Source organism: Pygocentrus nattereri, chromosome 16, assembly GCF_015220715.1.
Source record: "Pygocentrus nattereri isolate fPygNat1 chromosome 16, fPygNat1.pri, whole genome shotgun sequence".
Classification (NCBI taxonomy): domain Eukaryota; kingdom Metazoa; phylum Chordata; class Actinopteri; order Characiformes; family Serrasalmidae; genus Pygocentrus; species Pygocentrus nattereri.
This window is the reverse complement of record NC_051226.1, coordinates 35,139,499-35,159,383: the sequence shown is the minus strand read 5'-3', so window position 1 is coordinate 35,159,383 and position 19,885 is coordinate 35,139,499. Positions and strand designations below refer to the sequence as shown.

General features: G+C 41.6%; 1 protein-coding gene across 1 annotated transcript in view; it reads right to left on the bottom strand.

The window, feature by feature from the left end:
* The window catches only part of unc5da (unc-5 netrin receptor Da), a 326,135-nt gene that overhangs the window by 179,369 nt on the left and 126,881 nt on the right, over window positions 1-19,885 (bottom strand). The gene's annotated exons all lie outside the window — the stretch shown is intronic.

Here is a 19,885-nt window from a genome sequence, read left to right as displayed (position 1 = left end):
GGTAAAGATGCAAGGAGTAGAGGTCGTAAAGGTGGATAACTTCAAATATCTTGGGTCAACCATCCAGAGCAATGGACAGTGTAGAAAAGAGGTGAAGAAGAGGGTGCAGGCAGGATGGAGTGGGTGGAGACAGATGTCAGGGCTGATGTGTGACAGAAGGATAGCAGCAAGAGTGAAAGGGAAGGTTTACAAGACAGTAGTGCGTCCTGCTCTGATGTATGCTTTGGAGACTGTGGCTCTGTCTAAAAGACAGGAGGCTGAGCTGGAGGTGGTGGAGATGAAGATGCTGAGATTTTCGTTGGGAGTGACAAGGATGGAAGAGATTAGAAATGAGCAGATCAGAGGGACAGTGAAGGTGGAGCAGTTTGGAGATAAAGCCAGAGAGGCCAGGTTGAGATGGTTTGGACATGTGTTGAGGAGGAACAGTGGATATATTGGGCAAAGAATGTTGGAGATGGAGCTGCCGGGCAGAAGGAGAAGAGGTAGACCTCAGAGAAGGTTTATGGATGTAGTGAAGGTGGACATGGAGATGGTTGGTGTGAAAGTAGAGGAGGCAATGAATAGGGCATGATGGAGGCAGTTGATCCGCTGTGGCGACCCCTAAAGGGAGCAGCCGAAAGAAGAAGAAGAAGCTTAATAAGAATTATTTTCCTATTTGATTAGGCAGGCCTGTGATAAAAGAGGCCTACCCATGGCTACACCTGTGCTTTATCACGGTCGTACCACCATCAACATTCCATATAAAACTCAGAAGATACATTTAGGTGGTTTTAGCTTGTAAATACATTGTCTGTATTTGTGTTGTAGTCTTGGCGACCCCTGGTTCCTACGACAACCACTGTAAAGAAATCTGAACCATTTCACACCAAACTGCTCTGAATCACTCAGTTTACCTGGAGCACTCATCTTAACCACTGAACTATGCTGAAGTTCAGAAAAATCTGTGAAATGTTCAATGATTTTATGAACTGTAATGAGCTGAGCTGGCCTGGCCTCCGTCCATGCCAAACTTTCTTTACTGTTCATGACTTTTCATATAATTTGCACAAATTTGCAGTCAGTGATATCCTACAGGCAGCTAAGAACACCAGTCTAAGCTGAATGATAAATACAGAGCTCATGTCAAACAGAGCTGAGCTAGGATCAGTGCTTTTTGACTCTCATGTTGTAATGAATGGGCTTAAGAGCTGGATTTTCAAAGAAAGACAGCTTTTCAAAGAAAGATCTTAAGACAAAGCTCATAAAAATGTTCTTTGGCGCAATTCCTAGGAAATATTATCTTACGGAGGTTTTAAGCCCTTTTTGAGCTGGATTAGTTTTAACAGAGGAGGTCCAGTAACGTACTTTGTGTGATTTGACTGGCTGATTCATATGGGATAAAAGATCTGTAAAACTGATCCCCAATGGCCCAGATCGGAGCATCATCATGCTGACATTTCTGTCAAGTTGTGCAACAGGAGCCACACCTCTGAATAATCATAACAAATTTGGCACCAGACGAGGGTGGAGTGACGCCTGTTATCCATGATAGTTCAATGATGCTTGCATAATCGTAGCAACTTGTGGATGTGTGGATTTCAGGCGTCTGGTCATGAATGTGAGGATTAACCCTCTGAGCTCTGAGGTCACTCTCTAAATTTCTTCAGCACTACTTTCCAAAACCACTACAGCAGCTTCAGCAGCTGTAAACTCTGTGGACTCTGTGGACTGAATGAAGAATGAAGGGTTTCCGGCATGACGGTCAGTCCTTAGTGATTTCCTGGGTGTTCATTGTTCAGTTTTACACGAAACGTAGACAAACACACAAATCCACCAGTTCTACACGGTGCAAGACAGATGACTTGTATCTCAGCCCCTCTTCATAGGCTCATAACTCCTGATGTGAGCCACTTAGGATCTCGTGATAAGATGGAATGGAAAGGGCGACTCTACAGATTCAGGAAGTGTTGGAACCGGATTTCTGTGCTGGATCATCACAAAGATACATTGGATTTCATACATGGACGAGTTTGTGGTTAAGGAACTTGTCAAATCAAGTCCAATTTAGCTGTTAGCCGTTGTAAAATAAAAAAAACTGTGATTTTGATTCAGCTGGACTGCTATTACTGAGGGAGCTGTGAGTTCAGCAAATTACAGAAGGTTCACAGATTCATACTGGATTAGATTACAGCACCTCCTCAGGTAAAACAGTTCCAGCTCTATTAAGGCTTTAGATGGACTATTCTAATTCAAACCTTGAATTCATTAGGAACCACTCCGTTATGTGGAGGTTCTTCAGACTTTTAAAGAGTTCCTCACATTATACACAACTCATTTACATTCGCGCTTCAACAAACCGTCGATTGAAAAGTTCTCAAGGGATCCAAAGTGCTCCTTCTATGGAATCAGACCTTTGTGGGGCACATTTACTTTGAATTGTAAAGCATTATGGAAGTGATAAAAAATAATAATATTTAATGTAAACATTCTTTACGACAAGCATTATGAAATATGCATGCAAAAGAAAAAAAAAAGACACGAGCCAATACAGGACAGCAGGACATGGCCAAAGTCATCATTTAGGCCTGAAAATGTGCAAAACAGCCAAAAACGCATAAATGTTTTAACATGGAAAACAGTTATACTGATAAAATTACAAACTTTTTCAAGATGGGCAACAATTATATTTGACCGTTTTATCTAAAACCGCAAACTCTAAGTGGTTTTATGAATAAGTATGACATTTTCCTGTAGACTGTGGTTGGACTTCTTTTCTTGAAGTCATATAATAATATTCAGTGGTGAACCGTGAATATTAGAGCTAGGCCTACAGCTCAGGCAAATTTTTCCTTGTGAAAAAAAATGAGTACACAGTGCAATATGTGAGATGATCAGATACGCAAGCACCAAGCTTCTCAAAGGAAAACGTGTGACTTATATCGTAAGGTCATTGTTGCCTTATGGCAACGCCCTGCAGTAAATTGTTACTGATTGTTTTGTCTTAGGACACTTCTGTGGATCTGTCCCCAATCCTGGATCAGCACTCTCGCTCAGATCAGCCAGATACCTAAGGGATGAGATATCCGTCTCTCCTCGAACAGAGCTGTTATTGACAGCTTTACTGGCGGACTACTGTGGAGCCTGACTCAGCGTAACATTAGCAGACAGAGACGGACACACCGGCATTAGATTCTCACTGATTCTTCACAGATCCACGCGTGCCAGAAAACAGCACAGAGCCATCTGCTCAAACACTGTAACACAAAGACATGAAGGGGTACAAGTGTGTAGTTTTACAGTCTGACTGTAATAATTGTGGAGCGATTTTAATCCAGTATGAATCTGCAGTGTGTGTAGTTTTACAGTCTGATGGTAATAATTGTGGAGCGATTTTAATCCAGTATGAATCTGCAGTGTGTGTAGTTTTACAGTCTGACGGTAATAATTGTGGAGTGATTTTAATCCAGTATGAATCTGCAGTGTGTGTAGTTTTACAGTCTGACTGTAATAATTGTGGAGTGATTTTAATCCAGTATGAATCTGCAGTGTGTAGTTTTACAGTCTGACGGTAATAATTGTGGAGTGATTTTAATCCAGTATGAATCTGCAGTGTGTGTAGTTTTACAGTCTGACTGTAATAATTGTGGAGTGATTTTAATCCAGTATGAATCTGCAGTGTGTATAGTTTTACAGTCTGACTGTAATAATTGTGGAGTGATTTTAATCCAGTATGAATCTGCAGTGTGTGCAGTTTTACAGTCTGATGGTAATAATTGTGGAGTGATTTTAATCCAGTATGAATCTGCAGTGTGTGTAGTTTTACAGTCTGACTGTAATAATTGTGGAGAGATTTTAATCCAGTATGAATCTGCAGTGTCTGTAGTTTTACAGTCTGACGGTAATAATTGTGGAGTGATTTTAATCCAGTATGAATCTGCAGTGTGTGTAGTTTTACAGTCTGATGGTAATAATTGTGGAGTGATTTTAATCCAGTATGAATCTGCAGTGTGTGTAGTTTTACAGTCTGACTGTAATAATTGTGGAGTGATTTTAATCCAGTATGAATCTGCAGTGTGTGTAGTTTTACAGTCTGACGGTAATAATTGTGGAGTGATTTTAATCCAGTATGAATCTGCAGTGTGTGTAGTTTTACAGTCTGACTGTAATAATTGTGGAGAGATTTTAATCCAGTATGAATCTGCAGTGTGTACTTTTACAGTCTGACTGTAATAATTGTGGAGTGATTTTAATCCAGTATGAATCTGCAGTGTGTGTGTAGTTTTACAGTCTGACTGTAATAATTGTGGAGTGATTTTAATCCAGTATGAATCTGCAGTGTGTGTAGTTTTACAGTCTGACTGTAATAATTGTGGAGTGATTTTAATCCAGTATGAATCTGCAGTGTGTGTAGTTTTACAGTCTGACTGTAATAATTGTGGAGTGATTTTAATCCAGTATGAATCTGCAGCGTGTGTAATTGTGGTCATAGGTTTTACTGAAGCGTGAGTGTGAAACAGCTTCATCGTAGTATTCTTCATCATCACAGGCGGCCAGTAAAAGAGATGAGATGGAGAGAGTGCGTGCACCATCCAGTCTGACCCTCCTACAGATACACTACATTTCCCACAATTCCATCAGCCTCTGCAGAGGTCTGGGCCTCATTTGCCTTAGATGTGATGATGGGCATTTCTTAAATGAACACACATACACAAAGACACACTGACTGACCTTGTGCTCCCATGTACACACACACACACACACACACACACACACACACACACACACACACACACACACACACACACACACCACACACATAAGCCTTTTTCATGGACCATTTGCTTTCCCTGAACTTGGGCAATAATGATGATGATGATGATGATGATCTTGGCTCTGTCATAAAACAATAATTTCACTGTCCACTCGTCCCCATCAGTGGAGTGTGTCAGCGAGGAGAAGGACTGTTTCACGTCTGAGGAGACACCAGCATGCTAGAGGGGTGAGATTCTATCATTAAGCACAGTGGGAAAGGGGGGAAAAAAACAAAGAGCTTTTATTATTTCTCCAGCTCTTGACTTCTGGCCGCCTGAGCGCGCTAGGATGTTAGCGCTGACCTTCGCCACGGTTCAGCCCACAGCCCGCGTTTGCCGTGTGACAGCCAGCACATCCCAACCAGCTGACTTTTCAGTTTTCTGTGACTTTTTTTCCCCTCTTTCTTTCCTTTTCCCCCTCGTTCTTTCTGTCAGAAACCATGTTGTTATCGCTCCATTTCCTGACAGAGCTAGCGGGCTTGGAGCGCTAGCACACCTAGCATTTCAGAGCGAGAGAGCACCAGAAATGGACAAGTATGACGGCTAACATGCAATCTTCCACCATCTTCTTGTCCGTTTAGACACATGAACTCACAAACACAGCTGGTCTCGGGGAAAAGCTATCGTGCTTAAGTTTGATGGAAGGTATTAAGGCTGATGCATAAAAAAGAGAAGAGGGAGCGGTGCAATAAATTTCCAATAATAAAATTCCTCATATTTTTTACATACACCGATCAGGCATAACATTCTGACCACCTCCTTGTTTCTACGCTCACTGTCAGTGGACCACTGAAGAACAGGGTAAAAGGGGACTAACAAAGTATCAGTGTTTAAAATGCAGTACTACATTTGAACACTAAGGTTTCATGACAGCAAACATATGCTACATACACTATATGGCCAAAAGTATGTGGTCACCCCTTCTACTTATGAAATTCAGGTGTTTCAGCCCCAGCCATTGCTAACAGGTGTATGAAATCAAGCACCCGGTCGTGCAATCACCATCAACAGCAGAATGGGCCACACTGAACAGCTCAGTGATTTCAAACATGACACTGTCATAGGATTCCACCTTTGCTATGAGTCAGCTTGTGAAATTTCTGCCCTGCTAGATCTGCCCTAGACAACTGTAAGTGCTATTGAAATGAATGGTCAGCCACGGAGTGGTAGAACACGCAAACCACCAAGTGCAGAGGGGTGCAATGTATATAAGTTACATGTTGTAAACAGAGGACAGAGTTCTAAACCCCATCTGGGAGCAACATCAGCACAAGATCTGACGCTCCATGACATGTTTATGGCACGATTACATCAACGTAGCGAAGTGTTATCATAAAAATCCCTTTACAAAGTGAGAATTCTGTTAGTCCTGTATCTCAGCCTTTGTATTTCTGTCCTGAAAATATACATCAAACGCACACACACACACACACACACACACACACACACACACACACACACACACACACACACACAGTTTTCTCCAAAACTCATGTCAAGGGCCATTAACTAGCTTCTATGACTCCTTTTATAACTGTGCAGAAGCCATAATGCCAGTTTTGCTAAATAAAGCCCATCTTTTCGAAGTGCTGCTGGTCTCTGGTGCCTTTTTTCGTCTCCTAAGCCCTTTCCATGTTTCTTTGTAGCGGTGTGAAAGTGACACTTTCCGTAGTAGCGCTGACCCGCTGCTTGACAGCGGTGTGCCCACGGCCCAGGGTTTCCCCCTAGAGGCTTGGAGAAAGCATGGCGCCAGTGGCAGGCTTTAATCACGGTGGCCATTATGGCCCCCGCGGGGGAAACCCGCAGAGTCTAGATTTCTAAAAGCTGCTGCAGTGCAACCAGAGTGAGTCCTTCGAGACTTAATCATGAGCCGTGTCCTTTCTTGGAGCTGCCTGCAACTTTACATTTGGGTCAGAGAGAGAGAGAGAGAGAGAGAGAGAGAGAGAGAGAGAGAGAGAGAGAGAGACTAACACACAGTCCAACCACACAAATTCAGTATTAGCTGTCCATACAAACAGGCCTACGTATACTTAACATACATCACCCGGAGCTGCAAGCAGCTCAGTAAAGGTCATAAAACAGTGCAGTTATGAAATAAACACTGCAGAAAAAACAAATTGAGTTTTCTTTGCGTCAAGTACTGGGCTGTGGGCAAAATGGATTTCTAGTAATTATTGTATTATATAGGGGAAGCTGGTTTGTTTAATAAATAGTGGTTAAAACAGATGAATCTATACATGTAGACAAACATGTACGCATGGGTGTCAACTTCGAAAGACAGTAAAAGCCTTCAAACTGTATATAATATGTACTATACATACTACAATAATATATCATAAATTAACCGATAACTGTTTAGAAGACTTGTCGCATTTAAATGATTATTAGCAATAACGATTTATCCAATTCTCAGGCTGATGTGTGTAAACGTCAAAGCAAACTGGCCGTGAAATGTGTGGAAACGACAATTACAGTTTAGGATTACTGGGATTACATAATGAGCAAATAAAGATATATTTGGAGAATGACAAGCATTTGATGAAAGGAACACCTTGCAGACTGTTAAACAGTCAGCAGTGTCTTTTTTTTGCCCATAGTATGCTGTGCGTGACCATCACACCTATATAAGCTACAAGCCATGAGCATTAATATGGAGTTGTCCCTCTTTACAGCTATTACAGACTCCACTCTTCTGGGAAGCTTTCCACCAAGATTTTGGAGTGTGTTTGTGGGAATTTGTGCCCATTCAGTCAAAAGAGCATTTGTACGGTCAGACACTGACGTTGGATGAGAGGGCCTGGCTCACAACTGACATTCCAGTTCATCCCAAAGGTGGTCAGTGGGGTTGAGTTCAGGGCTCTGTGTGGGCCACTGGAGTTCCTCCACACCAAACTGGTTAAACAATGCCTTGATGGAGCTCACTTTTTGCACAGAGGTGCATTTCCACTGCTCCAGAGTCCAGTGGCAGCATGCTTTACACAACTCAAGCCCACACTTGGCATTGCGCATAGCGATCTTGTGCGCAGCTACTCGGCCAAGGAATCCCATTTCATGAAGCTGCCGACATGGTTATTGTGCTAATGTTGTTTCCAAAGGCGGTTTAGAGCTCTATAAATGAGTGTCAACAGAGCACAAGTGATTTTTATGTACTATGTGTTTTGTGGCTGAGTCGTTGTACATGTTTCCATTTAGCAATAAAAGCACTTACAGTTGTCTAGGACAGATCTAGCATGACACCACCAAGTCAATGAGTTCTTAAGGACTTCTGCCAGTGTTCGTCTATGAAGACTGCCCGGCTTGTTTATATAAGCCTGTTAGCAACAGGTGTCGCTTCAACTCAATAATTAGGAGGCCAAACCTTTGGCCACATAATGTACATTGGTCAGTTATTGGTTATTTGAATGAAAGAACACATTTGTAGACAGTGCATGGACAAGACAATTGGCATAATGATAAGGGACGGTCTGTTCACATGCAAGACAAGTAAATGAACAGCAAGTCTTCGAAAAACAAAAAGATATTCGACTTTAACCTCCAATTTCGCTCCCCGGCTATCGCTTCTATCTCAGCGCCTCTCGCGGTGCACATCAGTGAAATCTGCAGAGGAAAGTAGGCCAGCAGTCACCTGAAGGAACATCCCTGCGCCACGGCAAATACACAAACAATGCCGATGTAGATGCTCCTCATTTCTTTTGCACAATGAGGAGCAACAGGCCGATCTGCGCGTGAATGTCAAAGCAAATCGGGCGTGAAACGTTTCAGAGCTCGAGAAACCCGCGTTTCTGAGGACGACGCTAAGCCGCAATTACAGCCTCCTTCAGTGTGATTACATAATTAGCGTGGTAAATTGTTGCCACCCCCCCCCCCTTTTCTTTTCATTTCATTTCATTTTATTTTCTTCTCAGCTATCTGATAATGCAGTGTTCCTGTTTGATAGAGTGAAATATGGTGATATAAAACTAAACGTCATGAATATTAATCAAATATGCAAACTACGGGGAGTAGGGGCCAAGGAGAGAGAGTTAACTGGTGAGAGAGAGAGCGAGAGAGAGAGAGAGAGAGAGAGAGAGAGAGAGAGAGAGATGAGAATAGGGAAGGAAATAGGAGAGCCAGTAGAGACAGTAAAAAAGAGGGAACGAAAAAAGAAAGAAACAATAAATATACAGAAGAGTCTAAAAGAGACAGAAGGAAGAGAAAGAAAGAAAAAAAAGGGGAAAGATGGGAGAGACAGTGAGAGAACAGGAAAGGGAGAAAGAGTAGAAGAGAGAGCAAGTAAGAAAGAAGCAGAGAGCGAGAGAACAGGAAAAAAGAATAAGAATGATAAAGAGACAGAGAACAGGAAATAAGAAAGAATTAGAGATGGAGAGAATAAGGCAAAGATAGACAAGAGAGAGAAGGAAAGAGAGCATAGAGCAAGAGATTAAAACAGAAAGAGATAAGAGGTGAAAGAAGGAAAGAAGAGAATGTGATGGAGAGGAAAAGAAACACAACAGGAAAGAGGGACAGAATAAAAGAGAGAAAGAAATGAGGGAGAGAGAGATCAGGAAAGAGAGAGAGCATATGAAAGAGTGAGAGCGAGAGAAAGAGTAGATAAAATCCTATGTTCTTGTTCTTGACTGACCACATCACATTATATATTATAATATTCCGTGAAATCCTTGCTTTCTTTCAGTCTGCACGGTGTTCCCTTCATCAGATGCTGCTCTTCTTCTCCAGGCATAGGTTTGATAACCGAGGCCAAAGAGTCTCATTTGAACTTTTAATATTGAACTGTTTTAATATTTGTCTGTAGAGGATGTGTTCACCTCTATTCACCTCAAAAATAAACACAATGTTTAATCTGCACACAGCTGTATAAACACGAGGGAACGACTGAAACTCTAAAAACTACTTTTCTGAAACTTTTACAGCTGGATGGTAACCTGGCTTCTCTCACACACACACACACACACACACACACACACACACACACACACACACACACACACACACACACACACACACACATTCCATCAGGCTCGTGGTTCCTCAGGGTTTAGTTCACAGCAGGTTAAAGACAGAAGGTAAGAAGCCGGGTTTGGTGGAGATGCTGAGTGAAAAACTCGGCAGTCGGAGTGTAAAATCACAGCAGTGTTTAACCCTCAGTGAGGAGAACCGGCAGGTCAGAAACATCTCAGGACATTAGACCCCCACAGAAACCTGACAGTACCTTCAAACCCTTTGTGAGGTGGATGAATACAGAGAGAGAGAGAGAGAGAGAGAGAGAGAGAGAGAGAGAGAGAGAGAGAGAGAGAGAGGCAGAGACAGAGATCTACACTCTCTGACGCTGGTGGAGAGGAGGAATGAATCTGTGGAGGGCTGAATCAGTGGGGCTGTAAAGGGCAGCAGGTTATAAGTCAGGTTAACGTTCATGTATATTAAATTATTTCACCTCTGATTCTCAGTGTTGCGTCACACAGCCGGCTTTGTTTGACAGAACGTCTGAAAACCTGCCCAGGATCCAGCTAACAGGCCTACAGCTCACCCTTGACATTGAGCCGGCCTACAGGAGCCGATCCATTCACTCACCCACTCCTCTCTCGCTGCCCATCACCCACACCGCCCTGGACGAGGCGGAAATGAGTGGGGAAGAAAAGCGAGGCTGGAGAGTTCGGCTTTGTTTGGTGGGGAATTTATAGGATAAATTGAAAGATAATTACGCCTTCAGCTTCTCGGCGCACCGCGTCTGAAACCCCCCCTTCGCCACCCCCAACGCCGTGGGGAGAGTTAATTGCACACAAAATATTCATAAACGTCTGCTGTCCTTGTACGACACAAGCGCGTGCAAATTAATACGCCCATACATCAAAACATTAATGATTAATGTAAGCCTCGAGCGGGATAAATAAATAAATAATGCGAAGAAATAAACACTCCGAAAGTGCGCCGTAGAGGTAACCTCCGGAGCTTTCTCACCTAAAGCGAACAACAGGATGTAAATGAGGTGGAGAGGGACTGAAACAGCCTATGAGGCCTCACCTGACGGGGCACGCAAAACCAACACGGACGTTGTTTGTTTAAAGACAATCGCGCTCGGCGCTCGGCACTCTCGATGCGGTGGAGTGGATGGGAGTTCGTGGTCCGCAGAGCTGAGGGTCGTTTCTCTAACTCTGGCCTACAGAGGTGTGTTTTCCGCTAAAGGCCGCTCTCATTGGTGTGTCCAAACAAAACAAGGTGAATGGCTTCAGAAGAGCTTTGGGATAAGTGTAAAGCGCTGGTGTACGAGCACAAAGGTGCTGTCGTTCGGACAACCTTGGATAAACATGGCATCGAAGCTTCAATTCATTTGATGGGCATCGCAGCATTTTGACGTAAAACGCCGTCTTTTTGGCTAAAGAGTCGTGGTGATTTGAGCTTCTGAGACCTCACCCTGTTTGTGATGGGTTCTCATCACCGCGTTTTTTGCTCTCAGACTTCCAACTAACCACAACTCGTCCTAACCTCTGTACCATTCGGTCAGGCTTCCTCCTGGCTGTTATTGGTTCTAATCACCACCTCTTGTTTTCTGAGACCTCCTGCTGACTGTGATTGGTTCCAATCACCAACTTGTTTGTTCTGAGACACCATTCAGTCAGAGACTTCTTCCTGACTGTTATTGCTTCCAATCACCACCTCATTTACTCTGAGACCCCCCCTTGACTGTTGGTTCTAGTCCTTTCCTTGTTTGTTGTGAGATCACTATTGGTTCTAATCACCACCTTATGTCTTCTGAGACCTCATCTTAACTGTGATAGGCTCTAATCACCACCTCTTGAGATCTGAGACCTCCTCCTGACTGTGATTGGTTCTAATCTCCACCTCATTTGTTCTAATACCATCTCCTGACTGTGATTGGTTCCAGTCACCACCTCATTTATTCTGAGACCTCCCCTTGACAGTGATTGGCTCTAATCCTTTCCTCATTTGTTCTGAGATCTTCTTCGGACTGTCATTGGTTCTAATCACCACCTCTTGTGATCTGAGACCTCCTGCTAACTGTAACTGGTTCTACTCACTGCCTCATTTGTTCTAAGACCTCTTCCTGACCATCACTGGTCTTTTATCACCACCTCATTTGTTCTCATCACCACATTGTTTATTGTTGTTTAGCTCGTGGTTCATGGAGTAGAGGGTCCGTTTTCAAACACTGGCATGCAGATATGTGTTTTCTGCTAAAGGCCGCTCTCATTTGCCGTGTTTCGGTAAAGAGCCAGAACAAAACAGGGCGAATGGATTCAGAAGAGCTTTGGGATCCAAAGAGCTGGTGTACGAGCACAAAGGCAAGTGCTGTCATTAGGACAACCTGGGATAAACATGGCACCGAAGCTTCAATTCATTTGACGGTTGGTTTTTCACAACGGGCATTACAGAAGGCCAACCAACACATGTGCTCAAGATTTGGTTGGCAAAATTAAGCCAATAATGCCAAAACCAGGCACATTCTAGACCAGGAAAAGGTCAACGGACCTAAACAAAGTAAAATAGCCAAATAGCCAAAAACAAAGGTCTGCATTTGGAAATATAACCCTTTTTTTTGCGTGTGAAAAACAGCAGATTCAACAAACTCGATCGAAACTTTAACCTGCTTAACACATTAGCATAAGTTAAGATGCATTAGCATCCTAAAAGACACTCTGTTCCTGCTAAACACTGTAAAATACTCTACCAAAAGCTCTTGTTCTTTGTCTCAGCACACGTTAATTTCTGCTCAGAATCAAATGCTCTGATGTTTAATAGGGTGCAGTGACTGGCAGAAGATTGTAATTTTGTAGTACCTCAAGGCTCTACACTGGGGCCTTGGCATTTCCTGATGACAGTGTCAATTTATTGCGTTCCAAAAGTCTCATTGAAATGGAAATCATTCCCGCACGCTTTAAAAAAAAGGGTACAACTCAATTACGATGAATTGTGGGTGTAATTATTAACCTGTCGACTTCCTCCGTTTCAGATGGAGTTTATTGTTCCGGTTTAAGCGTTTGTGACGGCTTTGGTGCTTCGCGCAAAAGCACTCGTCAGCTGTCCTTTCCGATTCTTCCCTGTCATCTGAAGTGCCGCATAAAAGGCAATTAAAGTGTCATTGTCTGTTCTTTGCCACAATTAAGCTTCCTGTCTGACATTCTTTCCGCTCAACTCGGGAACGTGTTTATTTGTCACACCGGTGCAGACGACAACACAAAGGGAAGTGATCGTACAGTGTTTCTCACTCTTATTTTCTTCGTAAACTGCTTCAGTTTCTGAGAAGCAGTCGTAAAAAGAAAGATTCTTCCTGTTGATCAGCTCATAACGACTATAGTCCAGCTGAGAGAGGCAAACACACAAACACAGCGTTTTGATGGAGGGCCCATTACGTCTATAACACACACACAAACACACACACACACACACAGAATCTTGATGGAGGGCCCATTAGATGGAGTCATCAAAGCGCCCCACCACTGAGCTCCACCATTTCACCATAATTCACAGTAATGATTGTCTCTCAAACTTCACAGCACTGACACTTTTATCCAGAAGAATGCCACTCAGCTGTAGCAACAGCTTAGCAACGGGGTGGTTTACTGGTTTTTATAGCATTCTGCAGTATGCAACTCAATAATAACCACTCAAATAGCAATAATTCAAATAGCCGTGTACAATCAAACAAGTCCGATGAAATGGATCTCTACTCGCTCATTAGTGCAGGCACTATTTTTCGAGCTAGGCCTTTATTTCAGGCCATAAATGTCGAAACTGGGTTGAAAATGTATATAATAATGAGAAAAAAACTCACAAGCACAATAATGCACATTTCTGCTGGCGCCCTAATGGGTATCCTAATTGAGTATTAGCACCAAGCTAACACTTGTGCACCATTCTAGTAGATCAAACATACACATCCGCGCAATAAGTGCTGGGATCGATTCCAGCACCCATCGCAACCCAGAAGCTGAGCTAAGCGTATTGTGCATAACCTTTCTTAGGCAGTTCTACATTAAACAAACACATTCAAAGCTTATGATTCTAAACAGAACCGCTGCTTGCATGAAGGACCCTTAAAAGAAGCTTTTGTAAGTGTGCACACTGGAAGTTTCACCCAAATGTTCGAGCCAAATGTGCCAAAAAACAAGGAAAAATGCATCCTCTGCACTTTTAACCTCACTAGCACCCCTGTGGGATTTCCAATAATACGTTATCGATAAGCTGCACATAACATTGGCCATTCTACTTTAAACATAGACTTTTGAAGTTTGTAAAAACATTGCATATGGTTTAATTAAAGGTCTGGGATTCACTAGACAGAGCTGTGACTAACAGAGCTAGGCTTTCATATCAAGCCAGAAATATCAAAACCAAGTTTTTAAAAAAAAAAAAAAAACACTTTTTTGATGAAACTATTATTGCTAGCATCCCTATGGGATTTTAACGGTATTATAGTTCTAAGCTACCACTAGAGCACATTAACATTTCTGGCCAATCGGGATTATTTTCAAGTTTTATTTTATGCTCAGAGTTTCAACAGATGGTTTGACAACAATGATAGCATCTCTGGATAATTTATAGGCCATGGCAAACTGATTATCAGAACTAGGTCTTCATTTTAGCCCATAGTTTGTTAAGAATTAAAGCACCTGGAGATATTCTGTAGAGCAGTGGGGAACTGTCATTATTAGAGCCAGGCAATCAACTCAGCCTGTAAATGCCAAAAGGGAGTCAAAAAACAACAACAACAACAACAACAACAAAAAAACACCACATCTACACTAACATTAATTCCTGCTAGCACCCCTATGGGATTTGTAATGGTATATTGGCAACATAGTATGCCATCATATAAAGTTATGCTCATTTTGCTATGCTATTGAAGTATTTATATAAATATTGAATTACATAGTAAGGCAGTCAAGTATGCACACATAAATGAAAATAAATAAAAAAATAAATAAATACAAAAATAAATAAATAAATACTAAAAATACTACAATTTGCAGGAAATATGGTACAAGTGTGTTCCCTGTCGGGGGCGTGCTTCCTACTTTCCATTTATTTTCACATTATTGCATACACAAAATTCCAGCATCATTTTATTCCTGCAGTGAAAACTTCTAAATGTTAAATTATTTAGTATTTCCAAGACGTTATTCAATAACTACTGTTAGGTACTATTAATCAACTGTTGGCTATGGGTAAAATTCACTAACCAAAAATCACTACTGCTTCGTCTGTTTCAAGAAGAAAGTAAGTAGCTACTATTAGTTTCTATTAACCAATTAACTACAGTGCACTCATTAATTAAGAGTTGCTATTCAGTACTACAAAATGTTCAATATCCACTAGAATTTTTTTCAATAAATAATATTTACTATTGTTCCGTCATTAAGAGTTATTATTTAGCAACTACTACAATTTTGTCAGTATCTACTAGAAATGATTTAATAGCTATGATTAACAACTATTCATTTATATTTAAGTTGTCCTTCATCAACTAAGAATGATCCAGTAACTAATATTAACTACTATTAAAATATTATTAACTACTGTTCATTAATTATATAAAAATAACTCTCCAACAATTACTATGGATTATTCAGTGTTAACCAGAACTTTACTACTAGGAATTATGAACGGAAAGTTTTCCAATTTGTTAAACTCAGCATATTTTGCATTTAAAAGTACAGAAAAAATGCCATATTTAAGCTTAGGGGTAATTTTCAATTAAAGTAGTTTTTCCATTCACTTGTAAAATTACTGAATGGTTTTATTACCAGGTAATAACGTCAACACTTTCAATAAATTTGAACAATATTGCAATAATGCTGGGACTGTTTTGAAAACTAATATAATGGTGGGTAATTTTGGTCCCTGGTGAGATGGCAGACCGAGTTCACCGAATCACAGAGACGGAGAGAAAAAAAAGACTGAAATAGCTGCTCCCTGCTGAGCGGAGAGGGTGTGAACATGTGGTCTCTGGAGGGGGGGGAGAGAGAGAGAGAGAGAGAGAGAGAAAAAGAAAGTCTGTGTTTAAAGTTCAGAAATAAGGTTCGCCCTCGGCACCAGAATCAGGGCCTTTATCTATAAAGAATAACCAGCGCAGAGCCAGACGGCTAAACGAAAGAACTTCAGCAGTGACAGTTCGCCCTCTCTCTCGCTCTCTCTCGCTCTCTCTCGCTCTGTTTGCTGTTTGCCTTAGAGATAGAGCCCACTCTTTGATCTTGTCTCTGTTTGCTGCAGATAGAATTCGGCTCCCCCAGCTCAACTTCAGCTTGAATTCTGACACCCCACTTTTTCACAAATTAGACATATTATTTAATAACCTCTATTGTGTATTAAAATGATGTCTTATTAAACCACTGCTAGTAAACACTACTCCGTTATTAACTAGGAGTTATTATTTGCTAACTACTACAAAATGCTGTTAATCAATTATTATTCGCTTTTTTTAGTCATTAGTTATTATTCAGAAACCACAACACATGATTCAGTAGCCACCATCAATGACTTAGTATCTACTAGAAATGATTCAGTATCTAATATATTTAGCAACTGATATTAACCATGAATCAGTTATTAAATATTGTTGATTCAATACATGAGTTAATATAGAGTAACCACAATACATGATTCAGTAGCTACTAGAAATGATTCAGTAGCTAATTTATTTAGCTACTAATATTGACCATGAATCAGTTATTATTGTTCATTCAATACATAAGAGTTAATATTGAGTAACCACAATGCATGATGATTCACTAGCTACTAGAAATGATTCAGTACCTAATTTATTTAGTAACTAATTTTAAATATTCATCAGTTATTAAATTCTGCTCATTCAATAAGAGTTCATATTCTGTAACAGTAAATGATTCAGTAGTTACTATCAATCATTGAGTAGCTATGGGAAATTATTAAGCATCTAATTTATTCAGTAACTAATATTAATGACTCATTATTTATTACATATTGTTCACTCAATAAATAAGAGTTATTATTCAGTTATTAAATACTATTTATTCAGTAGCTACTATAGTATTCAAGAACTACTTTAAAATATATAGTAATTGCTATGAGTTATTAAATATGTACCCAGAAGGATAAGCAGCTTCGAATGTGTTTTTATTAAATATGTACTATGAATTTAGTATCTACTGTAAATTAGATAAATATTCAATAACAACTACTGCTAACTACTGCGAATTAATAAATATCTACTATGCATTATTCAGTATCTATGCAAGTGATTCAGTACCTGTTACAAAGTAATTACTACTGCAAATTATACAGTAATTATTATGAATTATTCACCAACTACTATTGATTATTCAGTCAGCATGTGCTATGAAATTATTCACTAATTACTATAAATGATTAAATATTGACTAATGATTTGGAATGATTCTACTTTGAATGATTTTGTATCTAGTATGAATGATTCAGTATTAATTGCTACAAATATACAGTTATTAAAATTAAATTTTATTTATTAATTAAAATTAATTAAAAGTAAAATTAAAGTTATTCAGGATCTGTCAAGAAGCTAAGGTTAAGTTGTGCAGTTCTGAGTGGAGAACTGAAGTGTGGACCCCCATATGGGGGTGGGGGTGGGGGTGGGGGTGGGGGGGGTAAGAGAGGGGGTCAATCATTAATCAATCATTTCCGAGGGCTGAACTTTAATGCACTTTGATTTCATCTCAGGTTCTCGTTAGAAAAAAAAAAGAACTTGTGTAGAAAAAGCTGAGAAGCCCAAAAAAAACACCAGGAAAGTTCCGGATTCAGGATTTGGCAGCATGTAAGACAATACAGGAGCATCTCTCTCTCTCTCTCTCTCTCTCTCTCTTTCTCTCTAGTTTGAACTACTGTATTATTTATCTTTCAACTATAGACAGTCCAAGGTATGGAAGGCCATCACTACCAGGAGTAGGTTAAGTATAATATTTAATGACTTGTATTCTCAAATATTTGACTAGTATCTTTGACATCCTCTCAAAATACTGATTTACTATACCAAATGCTAACTCAATAATTTGACTTAGTATCTCTAAATAAAGACTTATTATTTCAAATATCTTTATTCTCCCAAAACATTTACCTACTATGCCAAAGTAATACCTTATTTTCTCTAAAATTGTGCTAGTGTGTGAAGATAGTGACTTATGTTCTTAAAGAATGACACAATATCTCAAAATTATGACTTATTATGACTTATTATGCCAAGGTAATACATTACTTTCTCACAACCTTGACTTTGTATCTAAAAAAATGACTTATGTTTTTAAAATGTTGACTTATTTTCTCCAAAAGATATCTTAGCATCTCAAAATAATGACTTATTTCCTCAAAATGCTCAAAATGTGACACAGTATTTCAAATGAATGACTTGCTCCTTCCTCTCCATGGATCACCACCTTATCGTGGTGGAGAGGTTTGTGTGCTTGAAGGACCCTAAGAGCTATGTTGTCTGGAGCAAAAGCTCCTGGTAGGGTCTCCCATGGCAAACTGGCCCTAGGTGACAGGCCAGACAAAGTGTGATCCATAACCACCCCTATGAGGACAACAAAGCAGGACTTGTGTACCCTGCCTGGATCAGGGTTACCGGGGCCCCACCCTGGAGCCAGGCCTGGGGGAGGGGCTCGCCAGCGAGCGTCTGGTGGCTGGGCATTCACTCATGGTGCCCGGCCGGGCCAAGCCCGAAGGAGCTACATGAGTGCCCCCTCCCATCGACCCACCACTGATGGGAGGGGCAGTAGTAGGGGTGCGGTGCATTGTGGATCGGGCAGTGTCCGAAGGCGTGGGCCTTGGCGTTCTGATCCTCGGTTGCTGAAACTGGCTTTTGGAACTTGGAACGTTACCTCACTGGCGGGGAAGGAGCCTGAGTTGGTGCGCGAGGTTGAGAGATACCGGCTAGATATACTCGGGCTCACCTCAACACACAGCTTGGGCTCTGGGTCCAATCTCCTTGAGAGGGGCTGGACTTTTTTCTTTTCTGGAGTTGCCCATGGTGAGAGGCGGCGGGCAGGTGTGGGCTTTCTCACAGCCCCTCGACTCGGCGCCTGTATGTTGGGGTTTTCCCCGGTGGACGAGAGGGTAGCTTCCCTACGCCTTCGGGTTGGGGAACGGGTCCTGACTGTTGTCTGTGCTTATGCACCGAACAGCAGTTCAGAATACCCAGCCTTCATAGAGTCCTTGATAGACTCATAGAGTCGCTCACGTGGGCAACGACAGTGAAACCTGGAGGGGTGTGATTGGGAGGAATGGCCTCTCTGATCTGAACCCGAGTGGTGTTCAGTTTTTGGACTTCTGTGCAAACCACAGTTTGTCCATAATGAACACCATGTTTGAACACAAGGATGTCCATAAGTGCACATGGCACCAGGACACCCTAGGCCGCAGTTCAATGATTGACTTTGTAGTCGTGTCAGCGGACTTGCGGCCATGTGTACTGGACACTCGGGTAAAGAGAGGAGCTGAGCTGTCAACTGATCACCACCTGGTGGTGAGTTGGATCAGGTGGTGGGGGAAGATGCCAGTCAGACCAGGCAAACACAAAGGTATAGTGAGGGTTTGCTGGGAACGTCTGGCAGAAGAACCTGTCAGATTGATCTTCAACTCACACCTCTGTCAGAACTTTGACCAGATATCGGGGGAGGTGGGGGACTTTGACTCAGAATGGGCCATGTTCCGCTCCTCCATTGTTGAAGCGGCTGACTGTAGCTGTGGTCGCAAGGTAGTTGGTGCCTGTCGGGGCGGTAATCCGGTTCGACCCGGTGGTGGACATCCCAGGTGAGAGATGCCGTCAAGCTGAAGAAGGAGTCCTACCGGACATGGTTGGCCTGTAGGACACCAGAGGCAGCTGGCAGGTATCGACAGGCGATCTGCGGCTTCAACCGTTGCCAAGGCAAAAACCCGGGTATGGGAAGAGTTCGGTGAGGCCTTGGAAAGTGACTTTAAGTCGGCTCCGAAAAGATTCTGGCAAACCGTCAGGCGACTCAGAAGGGGAAAGCAGTGTGCCACCAGCACTGTATATAGTGGAGATGGTGTGCTGCTGACTTCGACTGAAGACGTCATTGGGCGGTGGAAGGAATACTTTGAGGACCTTCTCAATC